General features: G+C 44.7%; 1 protein-coding gene across 3 annotated transcripts in view; it reads right to left on the bottom strand.

Moving 5' to 3' along the window:
• TMEM39B (transmembrane protein 39B) overlaps nt 1-20,354 on the bottom strand; it is a 230,285-nt gene that overhangs the window by 198,189 nt on the left and 11,742 nt on the right. For 2 of the 3 annotated variants that reach the window (XM_086955659.1, XM_086955661.1), the window contains exon 2: nt 3,357-3,448. The gene's annotated coding sequence lies outside the window, so the exon portion shown is untranslated. Of the gene's footprint in view, nt 1-3,356; nt 3,449-3,557; nt 3,590-20,354 lie in introns of all 3 variants that reach the window. The other variant, XM_086955660.1, reaches the window with a different exon arrangement.

Here is a 20,354-nt window from a genome sequence, read left to right as displayed (position 1 = left end):
TTGTGTGCACAGTAGCACATTTGTACAGACAAGATGACAGTCTGTCTATGATGGGTGCATTGGAGGGTAGAATGACATCCTGCCACCATTTACTTTAAATTAAATGTTTGTTCTAGAGATCTGCTTGATGTGGACAGCAAGGGGAAATAAGAAATGAATGTTGACAAAGGACTGCAATTGAAGACTTTTCTGGTCAGACATGGGCACCAAACGTTTATAGTGGTCCAGCGCCAGGGAAGACCACTAGAGACACTGCGCTAGAGGACACATTTTCAGTAGTCCTAAAAAGTGGGCCCTGTCCTAACAAGGTTCTATTAATTTAAGTTTCAATTCCAACAACTGTCAAAGAAGCCACACCAACATAAGACACCAGCTTAACCAATGGGCCTTATTTTTAAGTCGCTACCAGGTTTTAATTTGAGGTCAATGTAGGTGATTGTAAGTTTCCTCTTCCTCTCTCTATCTTGCGTAACTATTCTAGACTATGTTATATTCCTTACTCACAGCTCAAGGATGATGCCTAGTCATGCGGAGTGAAGCTGAATAAGAGCAAAGGTTTTCTCAGGCCCAGAGATGAATCAATAATTGGGGATTCCCCACAGGGAAAGCCTACTCTATTTATTCTTTCTCCTTCATTCACACCAATTTCTAGCGCTTCTCAAATCAGTCTTTCTTCTTCGTAACCCTGCAGTATCCACTTAGTCTGTCCTACGTTTTAATGTCAATTATTTTACCAAGTATTGTATCACTTTGTAAGCAAATGTCAGAGTAGCTGAACGAAAAACAAGAAATATTCAAGACTTAGTAAGTTACATGAAGACAGACAATCGGGCACTTATGGTTATTGATAACGACGATGGCATCACCTGATACTTTCCAACACTGCTGCAATATTTCTACGCTCAATTAATTCAGATTTAAAAGTGGTGGTGGAAATACTGCAACACTATGAGAATAACATCAATCAGGAAGTCAATTCCAAATTGAAGGCTATACTCAGACAAGCTTCTTTCTTTCAGACGCACACTGGACAAGTGCATCTCATGCTTCTCTATGACAAGTAAGGCCTATCTAGTTTTAGAGTGTTGAGTCACGCAAACCTGCAAGGGAAAGCTATAATCTGTGTGGTTATTTGTAAATGCATGGACCCTCACCCAGGCCTCTAAAAGAGGTAGACCCACACATCAACTGAAGTTTTATAGTGGTAGGTCATTTATTATGTAAGATCAGCATATAAACCTTGTGAATCAGAATGATGGACATTTATTATTGCCATCTCAGTAGCCATAACATAAAATAAAAGGATTAGAAAAGCCCAAACCATTTTAGATTGCACGTTCCTACTATCACTAATTAATAGTCTAAACACTCTTTAACTCGTATCTAAATTATGACCTCATAGTTCTAGTATGCTGAATGATTGGTATTTTTCTTCACTCCCTTACTATCCCCAGATACCTTGAAGATAAGATCTGATGCCTGCAGTCGGATATTTGCTCTCTAACATTTTCCCACAGCAACCAGCCTTTGTGTTTCACCCTCCCAAAATCTAAGGTCTCTTTATAACTCTCTCCTCAATGATTCTCTATGGAGAGGGTGGGTGGAGTTGTTGTGCTGTCTTCTTATATCTGAATCACTGTGAGAACAATGCCTGAGTTAGAGAGAGATTAGAAAGGCAAGCAATTATATCAAAACATGCTTACTTCCACATTAGCTCTGTGCTGGGCTGGGGCAGCAGAATGGAACTTTCCTCTTAACTGCATTTCAGTTTTTTTTGTAAGCAAGACTAACGTTAACCTGCTTATGCCGAGCTCAAACACTATCTTAGCTGTTATCACCTTTCAAAGTTTTTTTTTTTAGGGCTCAAGCCTTTCAAACGTAGTCTAAAGAATGGGTTTCATGTTTGCCATTAAATTAGGCCTGGTTGGTAACATGTATGTGTCATTGAAAAAGCCATACCAAGATACATCAGGGGAGAAAGATCGAGTAGGCGGAGATACAATAGCTGCATTGGGAGAAGCTCCAACAGTGAAGCCTAACAGCTCGTACAAGGAAAGGAGGAAATGTGGCAGAATCTGTTAATCTGTAAAGTACTCTAAATTCTATTAGCAAAGGAGGAGAATGCTTGACGAATGCTGTTCGATTACTGGTAATGTCCGAGAAAGGTATGATTTATTTTCCTTGTACAACATCCTCCAAAAGTAGGAGTCATAAAGCAGGATGACAGGAGTCAAGGCTTATGAACATAAAACCGACATTTTTTTAGCCTGACTGAGCCAACATTAAACAAATGAAGTGTGCCCCGTTTGGATTTCTCCTCTCCTAAAGGAAGGTGAATGTCCGAAATAAGGGCATTACGCAGGTTTCAGGAAAACACCAGAACATTTAAAAGCACTAACAATGTGAAAGACAAATAATATTTGAAAACAGTTACGAAGTTTTCATGAGAATTAAAAGTTTAACCTTTTGTAGGAGGTGGAGCTCATAGTATGCAGATTTGGTAAGGTTACTTATGCAGGTGTGGACTGTCAAACCGGTGTCTAAACTGAAGATCAACAATGGGGTGCAGCAGATAGTTGAGAGGGCTAGAATGGTATAGTGTTGGATTTAGCACAAGATGGCCGACATGAGGAGATGTTAATAAAATAAGTGAAGTGCTTTGGAATGTGGATTCTAGGTTTGTCATAAGTGTGTCTAAAAGTTAAGGGGTGCTAACTAGGTTCAGCTAGTTGTGCCTGCAACCAAGTCAAATAGATTAACTTGGTGCAAGAAGGGACCTGTATGAGATGGATTCCAGTTTTTCATAGAGTAATGCATTTTTGGGGTTTTCGGAAACATGTCAGTGTGTAAGTGGACACTGGACTGCATTGGACTTCACAAGACTTTAAGGACATCTCCCCACCTACCCCATAATTAATTAATAAAGCTTTACAACAACAAACACGTGTCAGATTACATACTTCTACAATGTTAACAAGAAGATACAATTAGGGTGATTTCCTCCTTTTATGTCAGAAAAATTTACTTTGAACAATTAACCTGTATTCATGGCAACCGAATATCTCCATTAAACCGCTCTACTTTAGGCATTCGTATGATTGCCAACATGTTTCTTTAAAACAAAATAAATACACGCATTGTAATAAGAAAAGCAGAATGTATCTCATGCTAGAGCCCCTTCTTGTACCATGATGAAATGTCATGCAATTTATGTTTACCGAGATTTCTACAGCTAACACAAAGGCTGCGTTCTACAGCTCTCTGGCATGGTTTCTATGAAGAATTTGGTTAACAGTGAGAACGCAACCTGATGGATATTCAATGCAAGTTAAGGAGAATAACGAAAGGTTACATACTTCAAATTCCTGTAGTCCAACATGGGAATGATTCTTCACTGATTTCATCAACCTTGAATATTCTGCCAAGAGCACCTTTATAGAGTAATCGTCTGTTCCAAAACAAACACAAACACCAAACATATAAATTGAAAGAGTATTAACTAAATTGCATTGAGTTAATTTAAAATGAAGCCAACTATAACCAGGAATTAAATTCACCTTGAGCAGTAGTTACAATCTTTTCAACAACTCTGTAAAGGCAAAAAGAAAGAAAGGAAATGAAAAGGAATTTAACTTGATTGGCAGCACCTCCAAACAGCTGAAGAGGAACAATGCTCCTTAACAATGATCGCTTGTGGCATATAAGCCTTAAATTCATTTTGATGGGAAAGGAGGGTCGTATTGTTTAAATAGGTTCAATTACATTGCTTTCAACGAGGAGGAGGATAGTTTTTACTACAATGAATGCCCCCTATAAGGAAAAAAGGTTTAAGTAACTTTTCGTTCATCATCTTGGAATCTTCACTAAAATCAAACAAATAATGGAACTGCATATTTATTGTGATAAACAAAGTGGGTGAAAAGAAGCAACAAAATACCAAAAATACGACAAGGTTAAGGGGTCCAGGTTAAGGGGTCCTAATGAGATCTGGCTACTCTTAATAGAGGAATTGCTAAATATGTGCTGACTACGTATGTCAGTCAGTTCGAGTGAGCAGCTGAAACACAATATAGACATTACTTGGTGAATGCTTCATATTTAAAATTACATGAAAATGTTTTAAACTGGGGTTAGCAGATGTAAAGAAACCATCTCACTTGTTTTAAATCAGAATTGAGAAACCCATTTGGTTATTGCTTTAGCAAATTAGTACATGTTCACATTTAAATACACACACACACATCAAAACGTGATTACTCCGGGATCAATTAAAGTCTTTGTCACTCATACTATTAGAGCTAACAATTGTCATGGTTTATTGTTTTTTACCTGTATAAGCAACTGATGCAAGTCAGATTTTTGGCTTCTTATACTCAACTGTAATTAAGTACATAGGACTAGAGTATTTTAAAGTCACAATGTGTATACAAGATTAGCTTAAGTAAAAGCATATTATAGGGACGTAGACAAGGGCGATAATGTCACTGGATTAATTAAAAGGAATATGCTACTTACCAGTATACATCTGTTCTTGGCATGTAGGGCTGCTGACATTCATATATGTGCATAGATCGCCGCCTAGTGTTGGGTCCGGATGATTGCCCATTGTTGTCCTGGAAGAGTCTTCGAAGTATCACTCCTTTAAACATTAGATGTGCCTTTCCCTACGCACATTTTAGGTCCCTTCTCAAAACTCACTTGTTCTGTAATGCCTATCACTAACGCCTTTGTCTTGCGGACTGTCTTCCCCTTGTTGCTCGAGCGCCAAGAAACCGCCAGGTGTTAGCTGCGCTTTAGAAATAATTTTTACATTACATTAGGTGGCTCCTCCTCTGGACTACATGGCGCATGGGCATCCTCTCCATCCTCAGATTGTTTTTCGCCATTGTGGCAGAGATGGAGTGTGATACAGTAAGAGATGTCCATGCAAGAAAGTAAGAGTAAGAGTGAATGCTACAGCTGCGACAGGCATCAGGGAGGAGGGTGGGCGATATGAATGTCAGCAGCCCTACATGCCAAGAACAGATGCATACTGGTAAGTAGCATATTCCGTTCGAGGCATGTGGGCTGCTGAATTCATATCTGTGCATAGAATGTATGGCAGTCTCTCCCTTAGCGGTGGCTACCTGTGCCAGCTGCAGCAGTCTGAAAAATTGTTTCGAGAACAGCCTGTCCCACAGCGGACTGCTGCTTGGAGTGTACATCTACGCAGTAGCGTTTGGTAAATGTATGTATGGTGTTCCATGTGGCTGCCCTACATATTTCCTCTATAGGAATGTTCCCTAGGAAAGCCATAGATGCTCCCATTTTGCGTGTGGAATGCGCTCTTGGGGGCACTGTTAAAGTACGTTTAGCTGTAATGTAACATATTTGGATGCATTTAACTATCCATCTAGCTAAGCCACTTTTTGAAATAGGGTTACCTTTGTGCTGTGGTGAAAAGGCAACAAACAACTGCTTTGTCTTCCTAAAATCTTTCGTCCTGTCTATGTAATATAGCAGAGCTCTTTTCACATCCAGTGTGTGCAGGGCTCTTTCAGGTACTGAATGTGGGTTTGGGAAGAACACTGCCAGTTCTATTGTTTGATTTATGTGGAATTGTGATACCACTTTAGGCATGAATTTAGGGTTTGTTCGAAGCACGACCCTATTTGCGTGAATTTGAATGAATGGCTCTTGAATGGTTAGGGCTTGCAGCTCACTAACTCTTCTAAGCGAAGTGATGGCTACGAGAAAAGCCACCTTCTATGTTAAGAATTGTATCTCACAGGAGTGCAATGGCTCAAAAGGTGGTCCCATTAGTCTGGTTAACACAACGTTTAGGTTCCAGACAGGGGAAGGAGGGTGTCTTGGTGGAATCACTCGTTTGAGGCCCTCCGTGAACGCCTTGATTGCGGGCACTCTGAACAGCAAAAGGTACTGTCTGTTCTGAAGGTAAGCAGCTATGGCTGCTAGGTGTATCCGTATGGACGTATAGGCTTGATTGCAGCGGTGCAAGTGCAAAAGATAGCATATGATATTTTGAATGGACGCGTCCAGTGGGTTTATGTCGTTGTTGTTACAATAAATGACAAAACGTTTCCACTTTTACGCATAGCAAGCTCTTGTTGTAGGCTTTCTTGCCTCCTTGATGATGTTCATGCAGTCAGGAGGTAAGTTGAGGTAGCCGAACTCTAAGACCTCAGGAGCCAGATTGCAAGGTTCAGTTGCTGTGGATCTGGGTGCTGAATGTCTCCATGGCTCTGCGTTAAGAGGCTGGGTGTTAGACGTAGCCTTTGATGGGGCACCACGGAAAGTTCTAGGAACGTGGTGTACCACGGTTGCCTCGCCCATGTTGGAGCAACTAGGATTAGCGTCATGGAATGCTGGCGCAGCTTGCGTGCCACTAGCGGTATCAACGGAGCTGGTGGAAAAGCGTATGCAAATCTGCCTGACCAGTTCATCCATATCGCATTCCCCTGAGACTGCAGGTGTGGTTCAGCGAGAAACCTAGATCGTGCAGGAGGTGAATAGTGTGCGACATGTGGCTGGCACACTGCTGGGCAGACTGTGCTTGTAGTCGTCCAGATATGGATAGTCATGGATATGCTGTCTTCTGAGGTGTGCAGCTACTGTTGCCAGGCACTTGGTGAACACCCTTGGGGCTGTTGTTACCCCAAAAGGGAGGACCTTGAATTGGTAGTGCTGGTTTAGAATTGTGAAGCGGAGATATTTCCTGTGTGCTGGGTGTATAGGCATATGGAAATATGCGTCTTTGAGGTCCAATGTTGCGAGGAAGTCTCCTTGACGCAACAGTGGCAACACCTGCTGTAGAGTGATCATGTGGAAATGCTCTGATAAGATGTATTGGTTTAGGGGACTGAGGTCTAAAATCGGTCTGAGAGACCCGTCCTTTTTGGGGATTAGAAAGTACAGAGAGTACACACCTGTACCTTGGTGTTCTAAGGGTACTAGTTCTATGGCCCCTTTTTGTAGCATGCTGATTACTTCCTGCTGTAATAAGTGTAGGTGTTCTGCGGACATAGGACGTTGTCTTGGGGGTATGTTGGGTGGTGTGGACATTAAATCTAGGCAATATCCATGTTGTATAATTTGCCTCACCCACCTGTCTGTAGATATGGTTTCCCAGACTGGCAGGAACTGCTGTAGTCTTCCCCCGACCGGTGTTACATGGTCTGGGGGTAGTGACAAGAAGTCACTGTTTGGTGTTGGTGGAGGATCTGGAGCTGTTATTTCCTCATCCTCTACCCTTGGTGCTATTGCCACGGTATCCACTTTTACTGTTCTTGTTGTAGGTGTTTTGCGTGTTGCTTTTAGTAGAAGAGGTTTGCTGTGTTGAGGCTCCTCTAAGAGCTCCTCTGTTGCCGGAGCGACGAAAGGAACCGCCTCTATATTGCTGTGACTGCAAGGCACCCATAGACTTGGCTGTCTCGGTGTCCTTTTTCATTTTGTCCAGTATGGTGTCCACATCAGGACCAAATAAATAGTCAGGGTTAACGGGTTGATTAAGTAAAGTGGTTTGAACTTCATTTTTAAACCCAGAGATGCGTAGCCACGCATGTCGTCTGAGCATGACGCTGGTGTTGATAGACCTGGCTGCTGTGTCTGCTGCATCTAAGGCACATTTTATGGATGCATTAGATATGAGCTTGCCCTCTTGTATCAGGAATTCTGCCTGTTCCTTATAAAGGTCAGGTAGATGTTGAAAGATTTGTTCCAGTGTGTCGTAGTGCGCCCTGTCATACCTAGCTAACAGGGCTTGCGTGTCGTAGCAATTCTCCAGATGTTAGCTGCTTGAGCAGCCACCCTTTTTCCTGATGCCTCCAGAATTTTGGACTCTTTGTCTGGAGGGGGAGCTTCGCCAGATGTTTGAGAATTAGCACGTTTACGTGCATTGGAGACAACTAGAGAGTCCAAAGGCAGTTGTCCCTTAATATATGTAGGGTCAACCGGGGCTGGTCTATATTTTCTCTCTATCCTAGGGTTAATGACCCGTGCCCTGGTTGTGTCTTTAAATATGTCCCCTGCATGTTTAAGCACCCCTTTCAGCATTGGCAATGTTTTGACATTTTTCTCAGAGGTGCTAAAAGTGTCAAAGAGGAAGTCTTCATCAATGGGATCTGCGTGCATCTCCACATGGTGATTATATGCTGCCCTTTCTATCAGTGCGTTAAAGGTAGCTGTGTCTTCTGTAGGCAATGTTTTTACAGGGTATGCAGAGTTGTCAGGAATTGTTTGAGAATCTCCAGGATCCACGGGGTCAGTCCATGGCTGAGTTTGTGTGTCCTGGTCAGTATCCGTTGGATAATTGTATTGGTCATTGTCCTCATACTCCCCATAGTCATTTGTGCTTGTGGGCGAGTACATATATGTTTCCTGTACATATGGTGTGATAGTTTCAAAGAGAACTGGAGATACTGAAGTGTCTCTTTTCCTCTTTAGAGGTATCTTGTAGGACTCAATGGTAGTTTCAGGCCTGATTTTCCTCTTTAACAGGGTAACCCTCCCAGTGTCGGGGTCGACATACAGTTTAGACTGTTCTTCAGCTGAGGGATCCTGTTCTTCTGCTACTGTAGCTTTTCCCCCCATTCTTAGCCTCTCTGGCTGGGTCGGTTCGAATCCGCTATCTTTTTCGACCACCCTTGGCTTGACATGCAGAGGAAGTCCGAATTTTATCGGTCCGAGAGGTTGTTGGACCGTTTTAGTAGCCTGTATGATCTTTTTTGGAGCCGTGGTTTCGATCCGACTGTTTTTGGTTGTTCGATAACCATTCTGTGGCCCGGTGTCGACTTTGGAACATGTTGCTTCGGAGCGATGCTTTTGTCCCTCGGTTCGACAAAGCTCTTCGGCTCGAGTCTCGATTTTGGTATAAGTGTCTTTGTGTGCACTTGCTTCGGTTGTTCGACGCGTAACTTCGGATCGACAACCGTTGTCTTTTTGAGTCCCTTTTTAGTGTTGCCAGGCGTCAACGTCGATGTTGTCGGGTCGACTGCCTTCTGCTTAATCGTGGACGTGGGAGTAGTAGCTCTGGCCTCGACAACCTTTGCAAGCGACCTCGATGGGTCGACGACCTGTTTTTGCTTGGTCAGCTACGACAGATCCGCCATTCTCGGTCCGAAGAATGGGATGACGATCAGTTTCGGTTTGGTAGCTATCACTTTCGGTTTCGATTTTTCCAGATTTTGGAAATGTCGTACCGATGGCTCTTGTAATATATTCGTAGCCGGGCTTAACTGCGGGGCTATCGAATCGTCGTTCTGATCTTGGCTAAGGCCTTCCGGCGATGCCTCGACCTGAGCCTCTGGATCTGAACCTGCGAATGTATTGGGCTCCGTACTCACGGTCGGCCCAGTGTCCTCGCCGGAGTCGTCCTCGACGGCTCCTATGCCTGGTTCGTCGTCCCCTACCTCGATGATGTCTTCCTCGTCATCGACGCAGTAGTTGGAGTCGTGTTCAGACCCCTGCTCCGACTGCTGATCGGAGTCCTCAGGGTTTTTTTTTTACATCCTAAATGTGGCAAAATACTGAATAATTGACTGACCCCTATGCCTTAGTGGCACCGTTATTTGTCCTACGAATACAATCCACTAATTTAAAATTGGCAAGATATTGTTGCTGTATTAATTTTACTAGCAGTTCTTTTGGACAGGACCTACAGCACTGTCTGATTGCTAAATATTGCATCTGCTGGTGTCATACCACCAGCCTGGCTGGGGAGTCTGCTGTGGAATATGACCGAGCCAACATTCCTCTACCAGGCTTGGAACTCGTCCTCACTCGTACTCCCACTACTTTATGACACACACACTGAGCCCACACACTACTTTAGGCCACACACACTGCGCCCTCACACTACTTTAGCCCGCACACACTGCACCCTCACACTACTTTAGGCCACACACACACTGCGCCCTCTCACTACTTTAGCCCACACACACTCCAACCTCACACTACTTTAGGCCACACACACTGCGCTCTCACACATTGCGCCCACACTCTGCACCCTCACACACCCTGCACCCTCACACATACTACACCCTCACACACACTACACCCTCACACACACTACACCCTCACACACACTGCACCCTCACACACTCAGTGCCACATAATTATATGCTACATAATTACACTGCACTTAATGCAACATACACTCCAAACAATACCACTCAGAGCCACATAATTACATGCCACACAATTACACTCTACTGAATACAACATACACTCCACACAATACCACTCAGTGCCACATAATTAAATGCTACATAATTACACTGCACTCAATGCAACATACACTCCGAATACCAGTCAGTGTCACATAATTACATGCCACATAATTACCCTACACTCAATGCAACATACACTCCAAATACCACTCTGTGCCACATATTTATATGCTACATATTTACACTGCGCTCAACGCAACATACACTCCTAATACCACTCAGTGCCTCATAACTACACACCACATAATTACACTGTCTATCTATCACCCTCACTCTATCTACCGCCCTCATTATACCACTCTACCACCCTCACTCTACCTCCCTCACTCTACCACCCTCACACCCTCACTATACCCAGTTCTCAGCAAAAATGCAATGTATCAATGTTTAAAGCTTTATTACAAAAGTACAAAAAAAATTAATATCACACTTTTAATCTTGATTTTTTTAAAATATAACATACGCAACAATCTTCTCACAATTTTTTTCTTTTTTAAATGTAGTGCCATTATACATTACAAAAATTATGTAATTAATAATTACATATAAAATGTATAAGCCATTAAGATTTGTCATAGCAATACATGTAAGACAGGGGAATACTAAACATCTAGCTTTAATAATGCTATAGGTGTCACATTTGCACATTCTATAAATATTGGCATTTACAATAACAAAATTAATACATTTGCTATTATAAAAACATAAACATAACTTTAAAAATTATTACATTTACAAGACCAATAGCTTCAACTTTTCTAATGCGAGACCTATTGCATTTCCAATGCTTGTTACTTATTAGGGTTAACCTTATTTACTGGTTAATGTGAACAAGTATTATTTGGAGAGGGCATTTGTTTACTTATGTAGTCACTTGTTTCTTAGCTGGGGGGAGGGCGGGGGGGCACAGCCACTGTTGGGTCATCACTACTACTCCTAATATGATCATGCATTAGGAAAATAAAGTTTTGACAGGTAACGTTCTCTCTTGGCCTTTTCACTGGGTCCATATATTAATTTGCTGGTCCCATCTAATTCACCAGTATTTGTGCCTGTCTACTGTGTGCTCTGTTTTAGGTTGTCGTTACTTTCTACACAAATCAAAGGAGCATTTGTGGAAGAAAAGAAAAGCTGGCGACCACCTTCACACACATCACAGACACGCACAAAAACTTTGGCTACACAACCCTATAACTGGACCACCTTTGGAATGGGTAGAATTTAGCTATTCAGGGTGATTAAAGATTTTTTTTGTTAAATGGCTAGCACTGGGCTTGGACTGCTTTACGCCTGTTGGTTGGCCGATTATTTCTAATCTCTTGCTCTCCATGCTACCTCTCTGAGAAGTCGGTTACTGCTCGCCCTCACAAAACTGACAATGAAGCGAGGAAAGGGATGTACTTGACTCCGTTTTCGGAGCCAAATTAGGATGGATCCAAGAGGCAAATTACCTCAACCACTTTAGTTTGCACGAAGTAGCTGGTCTGCCCTGTGCTCAACTCCCCCCAAAAGTTTGGAGAACAGTGTACACCTTACAATAGACTATCACTATGTGGCAATAGAACAGCAGGCATTAATGGATTGCTTAACACTGGTTAACTCTCCTCTAGTTTGCGGGCGTTCAGCCCTCTGTAAAGGAGCCAATGTCTGCAGTTTCAGTCCCAGCTCTCAAACAAAGGCCTACTGATGCACCTGCTATAAAAAACACGCTACCATGCATGACTCTTGGTGCATCATGCATGCAGAATTTGAATTCTGCTAGTGGCTACTGATAAGCGGTTCTAAGACACACAAACACGTTTGTACCAAGAACTTGCTGGTACTGCCCCATACTGCTTTTCTGGCCTTTCAGTTAAGATGGAAATGTGTTGTTTGCTGCGTTCATATATCAAACAGGTGTTAAAAAGGATGGATGGCACACTCAAGAAGCCAAGAATTACAATTAGTGGAGACATCCGTTGAAATATTGGGAACCTCCTTAAACTTATATAGGTACAGCCTATTGTTGTAGGTTTGTCAGGCACTTGACTATAAAAGGTTATACCTCACTTTTATTACTGTAATTTGAATATTAGGTTTATTAAATCTGTACACTGAAAAAGGTGCAAGCTTATGTCCCTATAGGGGCGAGTTTCAGGACACCAACCGCAACATCTCCTTGCTAGAGATGTCCTAGACCTGGGGGTGGGTTTACGATTCTACACAAGCTGAAAAATCTTACTCATGGGTGGAGTTTGATGCTGTAAATCCCAACATTGGCAACTTTTATACATACAGTGCTGCATCACTACCACCTAATAGTATAACCTATCGCTACTATAAACAAGCACTGGCGTTGCCAATAGGTTTCGCATTTGGAAAGTTGGAGCGATTGGTTTTGTAAATGACATTTTATATTTATATATTGTTATTGACTATGCCAATAACGATATATAAATATAAAATGTCATTTACAAAACCAATAGCTCCAACTTTCCAAATGCGAAACCTATTGGCAACGCCGGTGCTTGCCTTGATAAGGTCCAGGCTCTCCTCCAGAGAGCTGTGAGAGGCGACACTCCCTCTGGAAATAGTGACTAGAAACCGCATTTACTGGTCATGAAATGTAGGCCCAAAAATATTTAAATGCCGCTGGTAAATACAAAAATGCAAACCATAGTGTTTTCGTATACGATAAAGTGACATTAATATCCACGGTAAACAAAAGGCACTAAGGTAATTTGACGAAGAAAACGACATGAAGCAGACCCACTTTGGTGGAGCTTCCCCGCCCCCGTTTAGCCTCAGCTGTGAACAAATTCCAAGCACTGGGGAATGCAGTGCAGATCTGCGCAGAGCGCTGGAAACCGGATGCGGGCCTCACTCAGCTCTAGGTTGGGGCAGGCGCTCTGGTTATGATATGCTGAACAGTCAAACAAACGGGGGGAAAAGAAAACACAGTCAAGCAAAGAAAAAAAAAGGGACTGACGGTGCTCCGAGAGCTCCTATAGCCAAGACCACTCAAATTATGTAAATAAACCGGTCTGTGACGTAAGGCTTAAGAAGGTACAAGGGAAGCTGGATGGGGGCGGGAGAGCCTGGTGGGGGGGCGGGAATGCGAGCAAGGGGAGGAGAAGTGTGGCAGGCAGATGCGCGGAGGGAAGCCGGATGGGGGCGGGAGAGCCTGGTGGGGGAAGAAAACACAGTCAAGCAAAGAAAAAAAAAAGTTTAGCTTGGCATAGGGAGTTGAACTAGTCGTGCATACAGAGATGGACGTGGCACTTACACCCACACTCTTTGACAAGCCTTTTGTTGTTCTATGTCATATGATTTCAAAAGGTAGACCACTGTCTTCAGCGAGTTTTTTTTTCAACCGTGATGCATTTGTTTCAGTTTACTTTGAAAAAACGGAGAGGTGCACACACTGATTGAAGTTTGGTTCAATTTAAAGGCAACATATCAAAGAAACTGTTGTGTGTGATTTTATTTTCATATTTCCATATGGAAGGTCTAGCAACAAGGGACTGACGCTGCTCCGAGTGCTCCTATAGCTACGACCACTCAAATTATGTAAATAAACCGGTCTGTGACGTAAGGCTTAAGAGGGTACAAGGGAAGCCGGGTGGGGGCGGGAGAGCCTGGTGGGGGGCGGGAATGCGAGCGAGGAGAGAGAAGTGTGGCAGGCGGATTAGGGAGATGCGCGTGCTTGTGTGGTCACGTGACCCGCTTTTGTGGTCACGTGACTCACATGCACTGTGAAGAAACCACAGTGGTTTGACGAGTGGATCGAGCCCTTGAATTTTCACCTATTACATTCGCAAGCGAATGATAATAGGCGAAACCTAAAAAGTCCTGTCAGGATATTTAAACAAGCATTTGAAATGCAATCGGTCTCACCATTGTGATTCATAGCTATATACATATAAGGTCCCAAAGGCCCTTTGGGACCTTATATGCATATAGCTATGCAGCACATTAGCCTGGGTGCTGAGACATCTACTGTTCGTTAACATGGAGAGAAAGTAAGAAACAAACAGCGTAACACGCCATATGGGAACACAAATGGGGAGAAATATTGCCTTTCAGCAGGAAATGGTATAGTCCAAAGCTCTTTTTTTAATATAAAATCTGAGCCTTCAGTAATCATATCACTGAAAATACAAGATTTGAAAAAAATAATATTGTCTACGGGTGCTCGTGGAAGACAATTTCTATGGACTGGAATCTAGAGAATGCTAAAGTGAGGCGGGTATTTTAGTGACCTCTGCTGATCGTTTTCTATCAAGATAGTTAAATAGAGGCAGTTGCTAGAAAATGTAAAAATTAAAGTCGCTCAGAAGAAAGCAATTCTGGTATTTTACGGACCTCTGCTGATCATTTTCTATCAAGACAGTTAAATAGAGGCAGCTGAACAGAAAAAAGTCCCTAAGCGGAAACAGACAAGTCCTAGGGCTGATCTCCAGAGCCCACAAAGTACATACACATAAGTATATATTGATAAGAATATACTCCAGTATATACAAGATGTCTCGAATGCTCGACCTAAAAAACACAAAGCATTGTTTGGTGGTCAGTTACATCATGTAGAACAGATCATCAGAATGGGTCTCTCAAGTATTGAAGGGGCCACCTGCTCTGTATTGAATTGGTGTACACTGTACGCTGATACAGTAAATTTTACACTTGCAAAAGCGAGACGGTTACTAATTTAGGAAGTGGCTATTTACAGGCAGCTTTGACAGTATGTCTGACTAACGACTGTCACAGGAGCAGTTGTTCCTGGATCTGTACAACATGTGCATGCTGCAGAGAAGGCAATAACTTCAAAGACTATTAATGATAATATTGGCAAAGAACCCATAATGCAAAATGACATTCCAGGGATCTCCCTCAACACAAGAATCCAGGAGGGGTGGATATAATTTGAGGAATTGTGACAAACTTAAAAAGACAGATTGGTATCAGTGTCCTGATAGCCATTCTTTCAGTTCATTTCAGGACTCTAGGTACCATAAAAGGGCAGAAAGAAGTGGATGGACCAAGTTTCGCAGAAAGGACAAATATATAAAGGAGAAAAGTGTATCAGGACGTGAAGCTGAAGTTAGTAAGAAGGAAGAGAAAAGTACTGACTCAAAGACTCACTTTTTATATAAATAAAGCAGCTGGTCTAGCAAAAGACATGAGAAAACAGAGACTTCTGTGAAACGGTACTTGCACAGTAGCACTTCTGGAAAAAGCTGCAAAAGTGATAACTTAGAATCTTGGTCTCTGGTCAAGATGCCGGAGAGTGCGAAAGCGCTTTCTGAGCTCTGTGCCCGGCCTGCCAAATCATCCTGAATTACACTGATATGAGCCACTTATCCGGAGGTTTAATGTGCAGCGGAAGTCCCCGGCACATATGCTGACGCCCGATTGCGGAGCGGAGGAGTGCCAAGGCCCATGGTGTGGCACTGTGTGTGCCAGCGACTCTGGCCGAGACTGTGTCGCCCGGTGCAGTTGGAGAAAGGGGGAGGTAAAGAGGAACGTCGGTAAAGGCAGCGCGGGCTGCGGCATCCCCTCCCCGGTGCTGAACACTATCTTCAGCCGCAAACTCCGCAAACTCAACTCAGCGGCCGGCACCCGACCTGACCTGCGGGCGGTTGAACTGAGCCTGTATGGCAACTCCCCCACCCCCCCTTCACTGCCTTGAAGATCAAGCAGCCAGCAGCTCGGGGTGCATTGAACATATACTGAGATTCTCCACCCCCTGTGTGAAGGGACCTGAGGCCAGAGCACGCGCAGGACACCATGCAGCAAGCGCTGAGCGGCCTGCAGCGGGAAAACAAAAGAGGTGTACTGCTGGAGGGCCAGACCGCTCTCGCAGCAAGGCCTCGCTGGCAACGAAGCTGTGTGTCCCCCCCACGCCTGGAGCAGTACCCGTACTGGATACCCACTGAGTTCAGCTGCGCCCTGGGGCCCATTTGCGAAGGCAGAAGCACGGACTTGAAAAAAGACTTGCAACACAAAGGGATACCACGAGGACCTCTGGGCTGCCGCTGACTGTATAGGCGATGCAGGTGCAATCAATGGGTCACTCAAAGACGGCAGAAGAGACGCCATACTGACGGAGCAAGAAACCCAAGACCTGGGCCACGCTGAGAACTTTCCCTGCTATACTTGCTGCGGATATATCCTGGGAGGCCTGGCACCCATCACAAGTGGGCGCACACAAAACTTGGAATATAGATCGACCCGCTGTGCAGGGCGAGATCATCCGTTGCCTAACATGCGTCTTGAGCCGTTGCACATGTTTTCTCCTCCCTCCTCTGGGGACACTAGAATATAGGGGTGATATTGCGTGGCATATCACGACCAACGGTGCGAAGGGGGCACCGTACGACGCCCTACGAGGTGTGGGAATTCGAACACTAGAAGGCTCATAAACGTCCGCCACCAGGAGGAAAGGCCTGTGACTTCTTCGCTAGAGGGCCCAACCAGCGCCCGTACACATAAAGGGAAAGCCGCGATCGGACAAACCGCAGCCCCAGCACGCTGAAACAACGACGTTTGCAGTGGATAGAGGAAACACCGCGTAACAAGGTGCTCCCAATGCAAGTGCTCCAAAAGATCACTCACATCGGTTCGATGAATTGATGGCAGCAATACTGGACATCAAGACCACGCTAGGGTCCAAAATAGATACACTATGCGTTGATATGGGATTTTTGAGAGAGGAGCATAAAAAAACTCAAGGCCAGAGTGGAGGAGTCTGAATCGGCACTGGTGGCCCTGCGCCCTACTGTTTCTACAGCAACAGACCAACTTAAAGCCCTGCAGCAAGAGTTGGACAACTTGGCAAGTCGTGTGGAGGATCAGTATGGTCTTGAAATTATTTTCAATAGAAAAGGCACATAAGGTTCCGGGTGGCCCTCCACGTCCAGGCAATCCGCCACAACCAGTTGTGGCAAGGCTGTTTAATTATAGAGACAGAGAAAATAGCATCCAGGGGACTAGATCCAGGGGCTCCTGGCAGGTGGAGAACGCAACAGTACATATATACCCCAATTACACTATGGCTCTCCAACGTCGCAGATCCTCTTATACGGAGGTTACGCAATGCCTGAGGGAGCACCAGATACAATATGCGCTGCAATACCCAGCCAAACTGCGCATCCCCCTCAAAGAATCCAATATATATATTGCCCTACTCCAAAAGAAGCCTGGTCGCGATTCTGCCTGGGCAGTGGGCGGAGGGTGTGCACACCCTCCGCCCACTGCCCAGGCAGAATCGCGACCATCTTGGAAACTAGTAGGCGCATGCAGATGGCGTGGGAGGAACAGGATACAACGGCCTACGGTGAAGCAAGTGGCAGCGGAGCAGGTACAGGCCATAAAGACTGCGGAACACCTTAACACCACAGCACCAATCAGATCTGACTCGGACGACAGGCTATTATCCCTAACAGACTCACAACGTGCAGAGCTGCAAGAAGGAGACCTGGAGATTACCCCACAGACGGCAAACAAACTTGGGTGATGCCCAGGGTATGCAGAGTCCTGGGGAAGAGATTCCAAGACCTACCAGCAGGTGGCAAGAGAACTGGGGGGGGGGGAGGGAGTACGCCGTGAATATTTTTTTTTTTAAGTATCCTCAGCATGTGGTAAAATGTGGGGGTTTGCCTCAATTGTACATATATTTTCTTTTCCAAATACAGGGGACTGAGCCATGAGATATTGTGTTGATTAATAGATGACAGCCAAAGTCAGGGGAACAAGTCATGGGTAGTCCCTCCACTCCTCCTTTTTTTCTAGGGACTGAATGATTACACGCTCTTAACCTGGAACGTGCGTGGGCTAGCAGGATGTGTCAAAAGACATAAAATATACCAATATTTGCGCACCCACAAGGTCTCAATTGCATTAATACAGGAGACGCAACTCACCGTTTAAACATTAGCCACACTGCGCAAGTGTTGGAGGGGCACGGTCATATGCACCACAAACTCCGGATACGCTAGAGGGGCTCTTACATGGGTGGCACCAAGCACACCTTTAAAACTGGTACATACTCGAATTGACCCTCGGGCTGCTACGTCATACTGGACGGATCCCAATGGAACTGGTCTCCCTGTACGCCCCGAATACTGGGCAAGCACAGTTCTTACAGTCACTCGCACCATCCCTGCTATCAGACCCAATAGCACCAAAAATATGTAGAGGGGATTATAACTGAACTGTACTGGACCTGGACCGCTCACGCCGCCACTCATGGGAGAACAATCCATTCACATATCAAGACACCTGAGAGACGGAGTAGACCACATGCAGCTAAAGGGCGCATGGTCCAGTCAGCACCCTGAAACGCGCACATACTCCCACTAACCCTCGTTGCATGATCTCCATACACAGATCAAAGCAATATATTGCTCCATGGAAGCCTTGGCCCGGGTATTGCATACTGTATATTTTGCACGGGTGCTTTCAGATCACAACCCATTGCAGCTGCACCTCTCGTGGGGCACTCAGAGCTAGGATCCCGACATAGCGTCTTTCCATCGCTGCACTTAGAGACATGACATTCCGCTCTGCCTTCCCACAGGCAATCACCACATACTTCCGGGTGAATACAGACACCGCTTCTAATAGAGGCATAGAATGGGATGGGTTTAAAAAGGTCTCTCGGGGACAGGCCATCAAAACGACATGGCTCAAACATGACACTGACAGCAGATTTACAAAGACATGAGGTGGAAATCCAACGATGTGAAAGTCTAGCACCCACGGACCCCCATGTGACTCCTCTGCTGGCCAAGGCGCGACTAGCATACAAAGACTTTAAACAGACGATGTGCACTAGACTACAAACACTATCTAGCCTGGCAACATGCAGAGGGTGATAAAGCAGGCAAAATGTTAGCTTGGCTCTTGAAAACGGACGCTTCCCAACCTCCCATCACAGTGATATACAACTCACGCTTATGAAAGAGGAGAACTCCCAGCATCCTTGCGAGAAACACTGTTGCTGGTGCAACCTAACCTGGGAAGGGATCCGCTGCATATGGCACCATATCGGCATCTGTTGTCATTAAATGCCGACTATAAAATAGTGGAGAAAGTACTGGCTAATAGAAACGGCAACCCATTTGATACATGAGGATTAGAAATGTATAGACAATCAATGCTGTTCGTGAATATACCAGCATACTGTGAACATGAATACATTGTATACATTGATTTATTATGGTGATGCTTTTATTTTTGTACCAAATCAATTTCCACTGTGACTATTATTCCTTGTACTGACACCTTAGGGTGGCAGTATCTGCTGGAAGTGCTGGGCAAATTTGCGTCCTAAAATTTGTGCTGGAAGCGTACACTATATACAAACCCGCTGGCGAGAGTAAGGACAGGGCGAGACATCTCCCCACAGTTCATTAGAGAGCGAGGCACCAAACAGGGCTGCCCCCTGTGGCCCATTTGATTTGCATTTGCTATGGAGCAAGTAGCATGCAAATTGCGACAACGGGTCCTGGACTGGGGAATTCGCGCAGATAGGCAAAGGCATATAATTTCGCTATATGCAAACAATGCGCTGGTTTACCTCCGGGGGATAGCGCTGTACTGCAGGACTTGAAGGCACTCCTGGATACCCACCCTCTGGCCTTTGGGTTAACTGGCCTAAGTCAGCAGTTTTGCCCATGAAAACGATCCCGCTGGCTCAAAGACAGGTCATGCCTCGAACTCTGCTGGAATGGGCATTTGACACATTTAAGTATCTGGTTGCGCAGATTTACCATTCCAGGGCAAACATCATAGAAGGGAACCTGGGCAAGGCAGTGTCCAGGGCACGCGCTGCACTGCAGTTTTGGCGTGGTTTCCCCATGTCCCTATGGGCAGAGTGGCCATCGCTAAAATGCTTTTACTCCCAAGGTTTATTTACTTTTTTACCACCCTCCCGCATAGGGTGCCACAGACCATATTTAAAGATCTGGAAGCACTCCTAGTTGCACTGATATGGGGAGGCTTATGGTCCAGAGTGGCACTCCCTAAACTGTACCTGCCACTTACAGACAGGGGATTGGGGCACCAAATTATGAGCATTACTATGCTGCTGCACACCTCTAGTGGCCAATGAGATGGTAAGTGGGTGCCCATTTGGCAGAAATGTCC

This window comes from Lissotriton vulgaris, chromosome 2_1 (assembly GCF_964263255.1).
Source record: "Lissotriton vulgaris chromosome 2_1, aLisVul1.2, whole genome shotgun sequence".
Classification (NCBI taxonomy): Eukaryota; Metazoa; Chordata; class Amphibia; order Caudata; family Salamandridae; genus Lissotriton; species Lissotriton vulgaris.
The sequence above is the reverse complement of the archived record's forward strand: the minus strand, read 5'-3'. Positions and strand labels throughout refer to the sequence as shown.